The sequence below is a fragment of the Heptranchias perlo genome, chromosome 4 (genome assembly GCF_035084215.1).
Source record: "Heptranchias perlo isolate sHepPer1 chromosome 4, sHepPer1.hap1, whole genome shotgun sequence".
Classification (NCBI taxonomy): Eukaryota; Metazoa; Chordata; class Chondrichthyes; order Hexanchiformes; family Hexanchidae; genus Heptranchias; species Heptranchias perlo.
The window spans coordinates 110,934,688-110,950,709 of NC_090328.1; positions in this window are offsets into that span (position 1 = coordinate 110,934,688).

Sequence of the window (16,022 nt, forward strand, 5' to 3'; positions counted from 1 at the left end):
GTCTGCGACCAGTGATTGCATCATATAAGTTGTACATGAGGGAGCAAATCCTTACCAAAATCAACTTAGGTTTAGCAAAATGTTAGCAAGTATAGAGCGCTCAACAGAACACGCTAAGGTCATAAGTCACTGTTGAGGCGCTAATGTGAAAGAGAGCTGGTAGCCTGACAAAGTGAAACTGTGCACGACATTGATACAGTAGCAGCTGCCAGTACCAGTGCAGCAGTATAAGTACTGTGGGCAGAGTACAAACAGTGAAAGGGAAAGTGTGCCACATCTGCGAGATGTGCAGGAATTATACATTTTGTACATTTAATCATTTTGCTTTGAAATGTTATACTGAGAGCCATAGGAAGGTCAAGGTTCATATCACAGCCAGTGAGAAGAAAAATTAGAGATTGTCAAGTCAGTAATCCTGTTGTTTGAAGCAGAGCAGGTGATTGCTGCTGTTGACAGCCATTACCCCAAGTAGACAGATGACAACTGACATATTAACAGTAATTCCAGTTAGATTATGGTGCAACTTGCAATACAATCACAGCCAAGTTGTGAGATCACATGATAAATACAGATGAAGGAACAAGTCCTACCTCATTCATTCAGAAAAACCTTATACTGCCCCCTCATCAGGTCAGCTAAATGTGTCCCAAATAAATCTAAGGTTTTCGCCTCCACTGTCCCACTGGAAGACCACCCCAAGTGTTGATCATTCTTTGTGTGAAGAGGTTCTCCTTGATATCTGTCCTAATTGGCCTTTCACCAATTTTAGCCTATGACGGTCATTTTCAAACTTTCCTGTGTGAGTGGACTCACTGCAAATTCTGTCACATTCCTGGGGATCCCCTGAAAATACCAACATTCTCCTCGGGATCCCCAGCAAATACTAACAAACTTCAGGGAATCTCATGAAAATACTGACGTATTACCAAGGATCTCCTGCAAATATTGGCAGATTGCCAGTGACAGCCTGAAAATACAAGCACACTCCCAGGAATCCCTCGGAAATACCGAAACACTTCCAGCGATCGAATAAAATAGTAATTGAACAATGGGAGGGCTTCAAGGAGGAGCTGGTTTGGCTACAGAGTAGAGACATTCCTACGAGAGGAAAAGAAAGGGCATTCAAAGCTAGAGCTCCCTGGATGACTAAAGAAATTAAAATGAAACAGAAAAGGAAGGCTTATGGCAAATGTAAGGTTCATAATACAATAGAGAGCCAGGCTGAATAGGAACATTGGAACAGGAGTAGGCCATTCTGCCCCTCGAGCCCGCTCCGCCATTTGATAAGATCATGGTGGATCTGTGATCTAACTCCATGGCCTCCATTTTAGCACCCGCTATCTGGTGCGTTCCTGGCGGGGGGGGGCTCCGAAAATCGGGGAATCCCGGAGCGGGTCAGGAGCCCGGCTCCAACACGCCCACTTCCAGGTTCCCCACTGACGCGCCAACGTGCGCGCGCAGCCCCCGCATGTGGGACTCCCGCAGGCAATTAAAGCCGGCGGGGTGCCACTTGAGACTATTTATCTCGGTATTTCAGGTAATTAACAGACCTGATTAAGGGAATATGTCAGGAGGGGTGGGATTTTAGAAACTACTGAGACTTTTTCCCGTACTGGGGGAAACACTCCCAGTTGAAATGGACGTGTTGCAGCTATCAGCCTGTGGCAGCTGCAAAGGTCCATTTGACAGGTGGGGGGGGGGGAGACCCTCACTCATTGCAGGAGGCCACTCTGTCACTTGGGACAAAGTTTGGCCTCCACCACCCTCCTCCTGACAATCAAATTCACCAACTTGCACACTTACCCCGGGGTCCAGAGACATGTAGACATGGGAGCGGGCAGGAAATTGGACATGAATTTAGATTTGAGGTTCGGATCAGATCAGCCATGATCTTATTGAATGGCGGAGCAGGCTCGAAGGGCCGATTGGCCTACTCCTGCTCCTATTTCTTATGTTCTTATGTACCTACCTTGCGGACCCCCTCAGATGTACATCTTCTGGATGGGGGCCGTCGTAGCTGCAGTCATGATCTCCTCGGAGGGCGAACAGCATCACCAGCCTCGCCAGCCAAGCCGTCCACCTCTGACATGTGGAGTTCCACAACACAGTGCTGTGACACATCCACCTGCACAGCAGGAGGGAGGGCAACCGCAGAGAGAGATGCGTCGCAGGGGGCACTACCCTTGCCGCAGGGCACACTACCCTCGCCACAGGGTCCACAGACCGAGGCTGAGCTTCCTGGACCTCTCTGAGACAGCAGTGCACACGGAGGCTCAGAGTCACTCGACATGTAGTCGTGGACATCTGCAGCCTCCTTCATGCCGAGCTGCTCCCAGCTGGCCCGAGCACCATCTTCTTGCATGTCGCTGTCAACGTCACCACTGCCCTCAACAACTTCTCCTCCGCATCATTCCAGGGTGCCACCGGGGACATCGCCGACGTCTCTCAGTCATCTGCACAAAAGAGCCCTGCAAATACACCTACACCCACTCTGCAGTGACGCAATGGGTGGCATCAGGTGTGGGTCTTCATTGTGATCCTCAGGAGAGGGCATTATTGCACAAACCAGACAAGATTCGCAAAGACGTGGCAGTAGTGGTGCCAATATAATATGTTATGTGAGTTGGTCAGAAATTAAATATAAGTAAAAACCATGACAAACCCTCAAACACCCTTGTGCATCCCCTTCATGCTCATGACACATTTGCCTTACGCTTCCTACTGCACATATGTGATGCATGCCCTGTGGCTGCAGCACAGGTAGTGACAGGTTGAGTGAGACTGACTGTGAAAGAGATGCATGAGAGGGTGAGTATGAGATAGAGCCATGAGATTGTATGAGGATTGGGTTGAGTGGTAGTGGCGGGATGAGTACTGGCGAGGTGAGTGCAGGTAAGATGAGGATGAGCTTTGAGTGGGTGTGAGGGGTGATGTGACAGAGTAGTGTTGGCAGTGCAGAAGGAGATGTGGGGTGGGGGCGGTGATGTGGCAGATGGAGTGTAGGGGAAAGAGTAAGTGTACTCACTTTAGCTGGCCTACTTAGGTCATTGCAGTGCCTCCTGCACTGTATGCAGGTGGGCAATATGTTGGTGGTGTTGGTGACCTCCTCTGCCACCTCGAGCCAGGCCTTCGTGGCAGAGGCAGGCCGCTTCCTCCCGCCCGCCGGGGGAAAGATCTCTGTCCTCCCCCTCCTCCTCACCCCACCTAATGATACCTGGAGTGAGGCATCATTAAACTGGGAGCAGCCTTCCCCCTGGGCTGCTCCATGCTGTAATTTTCCCTATTTGTTGCAGCATCTGTCAGTGGAGGACTGCCCCTTTAAATGGAGCTCCTCCTGCTGACAGAGCTTACTGCGCATGCGCAGTCCGCCCGACACGCAGCTCAGCAGCGGGGAACCCGGAACAAGAGGTAAATGGATCCAATTAGGCTGCGATTGTGCGCGGGGCAGACTGATTTCACCGGGCGCGTTACCCACGCGCCAAATAGCCCCCCCCCCCGCCACGAACCCGCAACTCTGGTAACATCGAGCCCCATATACCTGCCTTTGGCCCATATCCCTTAATATAGAGAGTACAGGAAAGATCTAAAAAAGGGAATAAGAGGGTCAAAGAGCGAGCATGAGAATAGATTAGCAGCTAACATAAAAGGGAACCTAAAAGTCTTTTATCAACGGATAAATAGTAAAGGGTAGTCAAAGGAAGGGTGGGACTGATCAGGGACAATAAAGGAGATTTTCTTGTGGAGGCAGAGGGCATGGCTGAGATACTAAATGAATACTTTGCATCTGTCTTCATGAGAGTAGAGGGTGCTACCATTGTAGCAGTAAAGGAGGAAGTCGTAACGATATTGGATAGGATCAAAATAGATAAAGAGGAAGTAGTTGAAAGATTGGCAGTACTCAAAGTAGAAAAGTCACCCAGTCCAGATGGGATGCATCCTAGGTTACTGAGGGAAGTAAGGGTGGAAATTGCGGAGGCTCTGGCCACAATCTTCCAATCCTCCTCAGATATGGAGACCTTGCTGGAGGACTGGAGGATTGCAAATGCTACACCCCTGTTCAAAAAAGGGGAGAGGGATAAACCTGACAAATAAGGGCAGTCAGCCTAATGTCGGTGGTGGGAAACTTTTAGAGACAATAATCTGGGACAAAATTAATTGGCACTTGGAAAAGTATGGGCTAATAAATGAAAGCCAGCACGGATTTGTTAAAAGAAAATCATGCTTGACTAACTTGATTGAATTCTTTTATTTGATAAAGTACCACATAGTAGACTTGTTAGCAGAATTAAAGTGCATGGGATTAAAGGGGCAGTGGCAGCATGAATACAAAATTGGCTAAGGGACAGAAAGCAGAGAGTAGTGGTGAATGGTTAATTTTCAGACTGGAGGGAAGTATACAGTGATGTTCCCCAGGGGTCAGTATTAGGACCACTGCTCTTTTTGATATATATTAATGACCTGGACTTGGGTATAGAGGGTATAATTTCAAAGTTTGCAGATGACACAAAACTCGGAAATGTAGTGAACAATGTGGAGGGTAGTGACAGATTTCAAGAGGACATAGACAGAATGGTGAAATTGGCAGACGGATGGCAGATGATATTTAACGCAGAGAAGTGTGAAGTGATACATTTTGGTAGGAAGAATGAGGGGAGGCAATATGAACTAAACGGTAAAATTTTGAAGGGAGTGCAGGAACAAAGAGACCTGAGGATGCACATACACAAATCTTTGTAGGTGGCAGGACAAGCTGAGAAAAAAGCTTGAGCTTGTTAAAAAGGCATATAGGATCCTTAACTTTATTAACAGAGGCACAGAGTACAAAAGCAAGGAAGTTATGCTAAACCTTTATAAAACACTGGTTAGGCCTCAGCTGGAGTATTGTGTTCAATTCTGGGCACCACACTTTAGGAAGGATGTGAAGGCCTTAAAGAGGGTGCAGAAGAGATTTACTAGAATGGTACCAGGGATGAGGGACTTCAGTTACTTGGAGGAACTGGGGTTGTTCTCCTTAGAGCAGAGAGGTGTTCAAAATCATGAATAGTTTTGATAGAGTAAATAAGGAGAAAATGTCTCCAGTGGCAGAAGGGTCAGTAAGCTGAGAACACAGATCTAAGGTGATCGGCAGAAGGGTCAGAGGTGACATGAGGAAACATTTTTATACGCTGCGAGTTTTAATGAAAAATTTTCCAGGGCTATGGGGAAAGAGCAGGAGAATGGAACTAATTGGATAGTTCTTTCAAAGAAACGGCAGAGGCACCATGGGCTGAATGGCCTCCTTCTGTGCTGTACCTATTATGATACTGTGATACTGACAACATTTTAAAAGAGTACCATTCTTGCACTCATTTATTGCAGTACTGATCGCCTACAAATACTGACAACCTCTTGCTGCTCTCCCTGAAGTCCCACTGCTGATTTGAAAGTGAGTATGTCTGCTATATTAGTGCTGCGGAGCTGCTGATGTTACAGAGCATGCTTGTTTCAATGTGTTTTGTACTGTTGTTAGAGTGCATGTTGAATGTAACACCATCATTTATCAGCACAAAGTGCCATTAAGCAGGCACACACTGTAAAGTCACCAGTTCCACAGTACTGATCTCAGTGGAGCTGCTCACTTTAAAGTCAACCAGATAGTGTACCAGCTAATTTTGGGACTTCCTCCTTAAACTCATTGGCCTAGGTTTTCTGATCGTAACTGATTCCTTTTAATGTGTATCATTGTTTATGCTTGAAAAACCAAGATATCTGAAGTAGACTGTGTTTTCTCTACAATTCCACGGATGAGCTTTAGAAAGAGTTAGAGATGTGATGGGAGACATGCCCATTTCAGAGCCACAACTGCAAGTCACGTACTGTAACAGGCAAAAGCCTTCAGAATCCAGACAGACTTATCTTGAATGGTCGGCTACAGAGCAAGGGAGATGTTCCAGCTCCAGTTGTTCCATTCATTCATTGTAGAGGGCATGTAATGTAGGGGGCATGATTAAGAAGTTTGCAGATCATACAAAAATTGTCTGCGTGATTAATAGTGAGGAGGAAAGCTGTGGACTGCAGGAAGATATAAATGGAATGGTCAGGTAGGCAGAAAAGTGGCAAATGGAGTTCAATCCGGAGAAGTGTGAGGTAATGCATTTGGGGAGGGCAAACAAGGCAAGGGAATATACAATAAATGGGAGGATATGGAGAGGATCACAGATCCCTGAAGGTAGCAGGACAGGTAGATAAGGTGGTTAAGAAGGCATATGAAATACTTTCCTTTATTAGCCGAGGCACAGAATATAAGAGCAGGGAGGTTATGCTAGAACTGTATAAAACACTGGTTAGGCCACAGCTTGAGTACTCTGTACAGTTCTGGCCACCACATTACAGGAAGGATGTAATTGCACGAGAGAGGATACAGAGGAGATTTACGAGGATGTTGCCAGGACTGGAGAATTTTAACTGTGAGGAAAGATTGGGTAGGCTGGAGTTGTTCTCTTTGGAACAGAGGAAGCTGAGGGGCGATTTAATTGCGATGTACAGAATTATGAGGGGTCCAGATAGAGTGGATAGGAAGGACTCATTTCCCTTAGTAGAGAGGTCAATAACCAGGGGGCATAAATTTAAAGTGATTGGTAGAAGGATTAGAGGGGAGCTGAGGAATTTTTTTTTCACCCAGAGGGTGATAGGGGTTTGGAACTCACTGCCTGAGGGGGCGGTAGAGTCAGAAACCCTCAACTTATTTAAAAAGTACTCGGATGTGCACCTGAAGTGCTGTGACCTACAAGGCTTCGGACCAAGTGCTGGAAAGTGGGATTAGGCTGAGTAGCTCATTTTCAGCCGGCGCAGACACAATGGGTCAAATGGCCTCCGTCTGTGCCATAAATTTTCTATGATTCTATCGAGTAACTAGAATGACATTCTATTTAAAGAGGACAAGTAATCATCGCAAAAACATTGTATACGAACATAATGCAGACATCGTTTAAAGAACCTCAGCTACTCAGATAGGCTCAAGGACGTTGGTCTATTTACTTTAGAGCAGTGTAGACTTAGAGGTGACCTGATAGAGGTCTATAAAATAATTAAAGGGCTGGATAGCGTGCTTATTGATAGATTATTCCAGTTTAACAGATTGGTGAGGACCAGGGGAAACGAGTTTGAACTATGTAAGAGTAGAAACAGACTGGATGTTAAGCAGTGGTTCTTTTCCCAGAGAGTTGTGAGCCTCTGGAATGCGTTGCCGGCTGGTGTGGTAGGTGCTGACTCTGAATGCCTTCAAGAGGGAACTGAACTGGTTCTTGACTGGGGCAGAGAACACATCAAATAGAAGGTAAGTGTCTTTATACATAACACTTGGTCCATGTCATCTCCTGGACTGGTTTTGATTGCCTGAGGGGGGGTCGAAGAGGAATTTTCCAGTGTATTTTTTCCCTTATTGGCCCAGGGTTTTTTCTCTGGTTTTTGCCCCCCAGGAGATTACAATGCTGCGAGATGGGGGGGGGGGGTGGTGTGGGGAGGGAGTGAGGAAGTGTTTAGTCATGATGCTCTGGTTATCATGGTGCAGGGCAGGCTTGATGGACCAGCTGGTCTTTTCCCGCCGTCAATTTTGTATGTTCGTATGAAACTGTTCATCTCATCTCTGTAGTTGTGTCTATTGGCCAAGAATGAATGAAGAACGGAAAGATCACACTGAGAAATGTACATTTGTCAAACAATAGAAACTAGGCAGCTAAAGGAGATTGCCTATGATGAGAGGTTGACGCTGACTGTCTTTGATAGTAATCACTATTTGCTCATCATTGATTACTTTATTTCAAATTGAGCATTTGGGCAACACTCCAGCAAAGAGAATAATAAAAAAAACCTCCAAGATCAATTTGTAAGATATGGAATACTGGCTATCTATTTTCTGGATAATGATCTACCGTTTGTCTCTGCAGAAGTTCACCACAGAATTTCAATATATTACTTCATCACCAGCATATCTAAAGGATAATAGAAAAGCAGAATGAGCAACCCAAGTAGCAAAAGTAAGAAAAATGAAGATAGATAGGGTCGACTTGGGTTTAGCAAAGTTGGATTATGCAATACACCTACTCAAGGAGTGGAAAGTAAGCCAATATTGAGGTCAACGATCAGAAAATCTAAGACCCTACTATCTACAACAAGCAATTTAATAAAACTAAAAGTGATTGAAAATGTGCAAGGAAAGCTCTAAGGGATAGTTTTCCTCTATTGCTATTGATAATGAAATTGTAAATAGGTGTATGTAGAATGCATGTATGATTTTGCTATAAATGACGAACAGCAAGAATTTTCTCCCGAAGAGATGTGCACAGACAACCTCATTATTGCAACAGGAGAGCCAAAGATCTTTCATCTCTAAGGGAGGGAAATGTACTGAGACTGCTGCTGATGGGTCACAAGAAACAATGGAAGAAGTCAGATGAATGAAGCTCAGGAGACATCAGATCCTCTGACAGAAAATAGGCAGGTTTTGAAAATAAAAGAATCATAGAAAGTTTACAGCACGGAAGGAACCAAAGGTGACTTGAGGAAAAACTGTTTACGCAGCGAATGGTTGGGATCTGGAATCCACTGCCCGAGGGGGTGGTGGAGGCAGATTCAATCATGGCCTTCAAAAGGGAACCAGATAAGTACTTGAAAAGAAAAAATGTGCATCGAGTTTGCACTGGCTCTATGCACAAGCAATCCAGCAAGTCCCACTCCCCTGCCCTATCCCCAAAGCCCTGCACATTTTTTCTTTTCAAGTACTTATCCGGTTCCCTTTTGAAGGCCATGATTGAATCTGCCTCCACCATCCCCTCAGGCAGTGCATTCCAGATCCCAACCACTTGCTGCGTAAACAATTTTTTCTCATATCACCTTTGGTTCTTTTGCCAATCACCTTAAATCTATGCCCTCTGGTTCCTGACCCTTCTGCCAATGGGAACAATTTCTCTCTTTTTACTCTGTCTAGACCCTTCATGATTTTGAATACCTCTATCAAATCTCCTCTCAAACTTCTCTGTTCCAAGAATAACAATCCCAGCTTCTCCAGTTTATCCATGTAATTTAAGTCCCTCATCCCTGGAATCATTTTAGTAAATCTCCTCTGCACCCTCTCCAAGGCCTTCACATCCTTAGCAAAGTGCGGTGCCCAGAACTGGACACAATACTCCAGTTGTGGTTGAACCAGAGTTTTATAAAGGTTCATCATGACTTCCTTGCTTTTGTACTCTATGCCTCTATTTGTAAAGCCCAGGACCCCGTATGCTTTTTTAAACGCATTCTCAACCTGCCCTGCCAGCTTCAATGATTTGTGCACATATAGCCCCAGATCTCTCTGTTCCTGTACTCCTTTTAGAATTGTGCCCTCTAGTTTATATTGCTTCTTGTTTTTCCCACCGAAATGCATCACCTCGCATTTTTTCGCGTTAAACTTCATCTGCCACGTGTCCGCCCAATGCACCAGCCTGTCTATATCCTTTTGAAGTCCATCACTATCCTCCTCACTGTTCACTACCCTTCCAAGTTTTATGTCATCTGCAAATTTTGAAATTGTGCCCTGTACTCCCAAGTCCAAATCATTAATATACATCAAGAAAAGCAGTGGTTGCAGCACCGACCACTGCTCATCTTCCTCCAATCCAAAAAACAACCGTTCACCACAACTCTCTGTTTCCTGTCATCTAGCCAATTCTGTATCCATGTTGCTATTGCCCCCTTTGTTCCATGGGCAGCAATCTTAATAGGAAACCTACCATGTGGCACTTTATCAAACACTTTTTGAAAATCCATTTACACCACATCAACTGCACTGCCCTCATCTACCCTTTCTGTTACCTCATCAAAAAACTCTATCAAGTTGGTTAAACACAACTTGCCGTTAACAAATCCATGCTGGCTTTCCCTAATCAATCCACCCTCGTCCAAGTGACTGTTAATTCTGTCCCGGATTATCATTTCCAAAAGTTTGCCCACCACGGAGGGTAAACTGACTGGCCTATAGTTACTGGGTTTATTTTTACACCCTTTTTTGAACAAGGTTGTAACATTTGCAATTCTCCAGTCCTCTGGCACCACCGCCCGTATCTAAGGATGTTTGGAAAATTATGGCCAGTACCTCCGTAATTTCCACCCTTACTTCCCTCAGCAACCTAGAATGCATCCCATCCAGACCAAGTGCCTTATCTATTTTAAGTACAGCCAGCCTTTCTAGTACTTCCTCTTTCTCAATTTTTAGCCCATCCAGTATCTTAACTATATCTTCCTTTATGGAGACTCTGGCAGCATCTTCTTTCTTGGTAAAGACCAATGCGAAGTACTCATTTAGTACCTCAGCCATGCCCACTGCCTCCAATGAGCAGATCTCCTTTATGATCCCTAATCAGCCCCATCCTCCTCTTACTACCTGTTTACTGTTAACACGTCTGTAGTAGACTTTTGGATTCCCTTTTATGTTGTCCGTTAGTCTATTTTCATACTCTCTCTTTGCCCCTCTTATTTTCTTTTTCACTTCCCCTCTGTACTTTCTATATTCTCTCTGGTTCTCACTTGTATTATCAACCTGTCACCTGTCAAATGCTGCGTTTTTCTGCTTCATCTTACTCTCTATCTCGTTTGTCATCCAGGGAGTTCTGGCTTTAGTTGCCCTACCTTTCTCCCTCATTGGAAGATACCTTGTCTGTACCTGAATCATCTCCTCTTTAAAGGTCGCCCATTGTTCAATTACAGTTTTGCCTGCCAATCTTTGATTCCAGTTTACCCAGGCCAGATCTGTTCTCATCCCACTGAAATTGGCCCTCCTCCAATTAAGTATTTTTACTTCAGAGTGGTCAGAGTCTTTTTCCATAGCTATTCTAAACCTTATGATATTATGATCGCTGCTCCCTAAATGCTCACCCACTGACACTTGCTCCACTTGGCCCGCCTCAATCCCTAGAACCAAGTCTAGCAATGCCTCCTTCCTCATTGGGCCGGAAACGTACTGATCGAGAAAGTTATCCTGAACACATTTCAAAAATTCCTCCCCTTCTTTGCCCCTTATTATTGTTATCCCAGTCTATATTAGGATAGTTGAAATCCCCCGTTATCACTACTCTATGGCTTTTGCATCTCTCTGTAATTTCTCTGCAAATTTGTTTCTCTATGTCCTTCGCACTAGCTGGTGGCCTATAGAATACACCCAGTAGTGTAATGGCACCTCTACTGTTTCTTAACTCCAACCAAATAGATTCTGTCCTTGATCCCTCCAGGACATCATCTCTCTCCAGCACTGCAATATTCTCCTTAATCAATACTGCCACCCGCCCCTCCTCCTTTCTTTCCTTCCCTATCTTTCCTGAGCACCTTGTATCCAGGAATATTTTGAGCCAGGTCTCTGTTATCGCCATGACATCGTATTCCCATGTGGCTTTTTGCGCCTGCAGTTCACGAACCTTGTTTACCACGCTTCGTGCGTTCACTTCTTGTACTCTCTCTTGGTCTGACCCCACCTAATTTTTTTTATTCGTTCATGGCAAGGTCAGCATTTATTGCCCATCCTTAATTGCACTTAAGACGGTGGTGGTGAGTCGCCTTCTTGAACCACTGCAGTTTGTGTGGTGAAGGTTCTCCCACAGTGCTGTTAGGAAGGGAGTTCCAGGATTTTGACCCAGCGACGATGAAGGAACGGCGATATATTTTGAAGTTGGAATGGTGGGTGACTTGGAGGGGAACGTGCAGGTGGTGTTGTTCCCATGTGCCGGCTGCCCTTGTCCTTCTAGGTGGTAGAGGTCGCGGGTTTGGGAGGTACTGTCGAAGAAGCCTTGGCGAGTTGCTGCAGTGCATCCTGTAGATGGTACATACTGCAGCCACTGTGCGCCAGTGGTGAAGGGAGTGAATGTTTAGGGTGGTGGATGGAGTGTCATCAAGCTGGCTGCTTTGTCCTGGATGGTATTGAGCTTCTTGAGTGTTGTTGGAGCTGCACTCGTCCAGGCAAGTGGAGAGTATTCCATCACACTCCTGACTTGTGCCTTGTAGATAGTGGAAAGGCATTGGGGAGTCAGGAGGTGAGTCAATTGCCGCAGAATACCCAGCCTCTGACCTGCTCTTGTAGCCACAGTATTTATTTGGCTGGTCCAGTTAAGTTTCTGGTCAATGCATGTGTGTAAACGCAATAAGTGTAGTAAACAAGGTTGATGAGCAGCAGACGCAAATAGCCATGTGGAAATACGATGTCATAGCAATAACAGAGACTTGGCTCAAAAAATGGCAGGATTGGGTACTAAATATTCCTGGATACGAGTTCTGCTGCAGAGGAGTCAGATGAGATGGGCCAGGCTACAGAAGATGGCTGATAGGCCCCAAATGCTTGAGGCACTGGAAAATCTGCCAGAAAGCCTGCGCACAATGAGAAGGGGTCTGGAGGAGTCCAGCTCCAACTTCGCACAAGGCTTTGCGCAGAGCTTGGAGCCCATCCTTTCCAACATGGAACGGGTGGTCACCTCCATCAGCACATCTGTGGAACCCACCATGATGCAGTGTCTGATGACTGATGTCACAGCTTCCACTGAAGCACAAACATCTGCCATCCAAGGTCTGACTGCTGCATTTGGAGGTCAGACTGCTGCCTTGGAAGCTCAGACTGCTGCTATCGTGGCTGTGAGGACTATTGTGGAACGGGGCTTCCAGGGCATCACAGCACTCCAGCAATCCATTCTGCAACTGATCACCAGGATTGCTGAGGCGCCGCCCCGGGATAGTGGCAGTAGCGCCATGGCAGTCGGACCTGCTGTCCTCTCTCAGGACAAAAGCATTCCTGCTCTCACCACTGCCACTCCACCAGTGCCTCTGTTGTTGCCTATCGGCCAGCCAGGCCAGACTGCTGCAGCCCATGCTGAGATTGTGCAGTCTGAAGCCGGACCCTGCCAGCCCAGAGCTGCTTGAGGTCGTCCTCCAAGGCCATCTGCACTCTCCTCCATTGAAGTCTAGCAGCCTTACACCACCCATGCTCCAGCCATTGGGGAAGCACCTCGAAGGAACACTAGGATAGGTAAAGGCACACGAACAAAAGGCACTAAGGGAATGCACAAGGGTGAACAGTTGTGTTATGTTTGCACAGTTTCATTTATTCATTTGATTTTTGCATTTCGTAGTGGTTTTTATTTATGCAATGAGCGGAGAGGGACAACAATGTGTAATCAGATGGAGGGCGATTTGATTGTCTTGTAGGAGCGGAAAGGCAGAGAATGTAGGACTGTTGGTGATTTGGGGGATATAGTTCAAATTATTGATAGCGGGCACGGATCAGGCGAGCACACAGAGCCCTTGCAGACAAGGCCTGTGTTTCCTGTTGCACCCTTGCATCTTTCTCCACTTCCTCTTCCGGCTCCACCTCCTCCTCCTCCTCCTCAGCCTCCTCCTCCTCCACCTCTGGCTCAGGGTCTTCTCCAATCATTGGTGGCAAAGGCTGGTCCCTCATGATGGCGAGGTTGTGCAGTATGCAGCATTTCACCACAAATCTGCCCACCCACTCAGGGGAGTACTGCAGGGCTCCTCCATACCAATCTAGGCAGTGGAAGTGTTGTTTGAGGAGGCCTATGGTATGCTCCACGATGTGTGTAGCAGCATAGCTCTCATTATAGGCCTGCTGTGCACGTGTGCATGGGTTCCTGACCAGAGTCATGAGCCACGGAGTGAGGGGATAGCCCAGTAACCAGCCTTTGTCTTGCCGAGTCGTGTGAAAGATAGCTGGCACATTGGACTGCCACATGACGAAGGCAAAATGACTGCTCCCAGGGTAGCGGGCATCGACCTCCAGGATTCGATGCATGTGGTCACACACCAGCTGCACATTGAGGGAGTGGAAGCCCTTTCAGTTGACGAAGATGGCTGAGTTGATGTGCGGGGCATGTAGGGCAATATGTGTGCAGTCAATGGCCCCCTGCACCATGGGGAAGCCAGCAATGCGGGCGAACCCCCGTGCTTGCTCGTTCTGCTTGTCTCTGTGCAGAGGGAACGTGATGAACCTGTTCCTCATCAGGTACAGTGCATCTGTGACCTCCCTTATACAGCAGTGCACTGCATACTGTGAGATGTTGCACATGTCGCCAGCAGAGGCATGAACTGCTCCTGAGCAGTAGAAATTCAGCGCCAAGGTGACCTTCATAGCCACAGGCAATACTGTCCTCGCCCTGCTCTGAGGCTGCAGTTGTGGCCGCACCAGTTGACAGATCTCGGTGACGGCTTCCTTGGTGAACCTCAGGCGTCGGATGCAATCCTCCTCGGTCATCTTGAGGTAAGAGAATTGATCCCGGAAGGCCCTCATTGGGTAGGGCCTCCTGCTCAGTGCCCTGCGCCTCCTCGTCCTCCGTCTCCTCGCAGCTTGACCTGCTGGGCGTGGCCTCTCTGCATACTCCCAGTCATGCTCAATGCCCAGCGGGAGCCCTAGCAGACTGCCCATGGTTGGCAGGAATGTTGTTCAGCCACGGTTGTAACTTTCCGACCCCTAAGACAGTACCTGCCAAAGCACTCTCAAAAGTAGTTTAGGAACTCTCAGTAAGAATAGAGAGCTTCAAAAAACACTTCCTACTCCTCCAGCAGCCAGAAGCAATAATCCAGCAACTAACCTGCAACACCTGCATGGCCCCTTTAAATAGCGCTGGCGGGGGGTCCTTCAGGCACTGTAAGACACGTTCAGATGGTCGGGGTTAAGACTGTGCGTTGAGTTGAGCGTTAAGGTCGAAAATGGTGTCTATCACTTTAAATCAGCGTTGCACACTGATTGCATGCATTTTCTCCCTACTTAACGTGCTTCCAGCATTCGATATTTGTGCCTGAGCTAACTCCTATACCAAGATGGCGTCTGGTGCATGTCACGCTGGAGATGTGCGTGCGCATCCAAGACGCCATCTTGGATGTCAGAGAGGCCGTGTAGCGCCGAATTAATGCCCAAGGTGTTCAGGAAAGATAGGGAAGGAAAGAAATGAGGGGGTTGGCAGTATTGATTAAAGAGAATATTGCAGTGCTGGAGAGGGTCCTGGAGGTGTCAAGGACAGAATCTATTTGGTTAGAGTTAAAAGAAATAAAAGAGGTGCCATTACACTACTTGGTGTGTTCTATAGGCCACCAACTAGTGGGAAGGATATAGAGGAGCAAATTTGCACAGAAATTACAGAGGTGCAAAACCTATCGAGTAGTGATAACGGGGGACTTCAACTATCCTAATATAGACTGGGATAATAATAATAATATAAGGGGCAAAGGGGGGAGGAATTTTTGAAATGTGTTCAGGATAACTTTTTCTTAACTAGTATGTTTCCAGCCCAATGAGGAATGAGGCATTGCTGGACTTGGTTCTAGGGAATGAGGTGGGCCAAGTGGAGCAAGTGTCAATGGGGGAGCATTTAGGGAGCAGTGATCATAATATCATAAGGTTTAGAATAATTATGGGAAAGAACATGGACCATTCTAAAGTAAAAAATACTCAGTTGAAGGAGGGCCAATTTCAATGGGATCAGAACAGATCCGGCCCGGGTAAATTGGAATCAAAGATTGGCAGGCAAAACTAATTCAACTGTGGGCGGATTTTAAGGACGAGGTGGTTCAGGTATAGTCTAGGTACATTCCCATGAGGGAGAAAGGTAGGGCAACTAAAGCCAGAGCTCTCTGGATCACAAAAGAGATAGTGAGTAAGATGAAACAGAAAAAAGGGGTGTATGACAGATGTCAGGTTGATAACACAAGTGAGAACCAGGCAGAATGTAAAAAGTTCAGAGGGGAAGTGAGAAAGGAAATAAGAGGGGCAAAGAGAGAGTATGAGAATAGACTGGCGGCCAACATAAAAGGGAATCCAAAAGTCTTCTACAGGCTTGTAAACAGCAAAAGGGTTGTAAGAGGAGGGATGTGGCTGATCAGGGACCAAAAAGGAGATCTACTCATGGAGGCAGAAGGGATGGCTGAGGTACTAAATGAGTAATTTGCATCTGTCTATACCAAGGAAGCCAATGCTGCCAGAGTCTCAGTAAAGGATGATATGGTTGAGATACCAAATG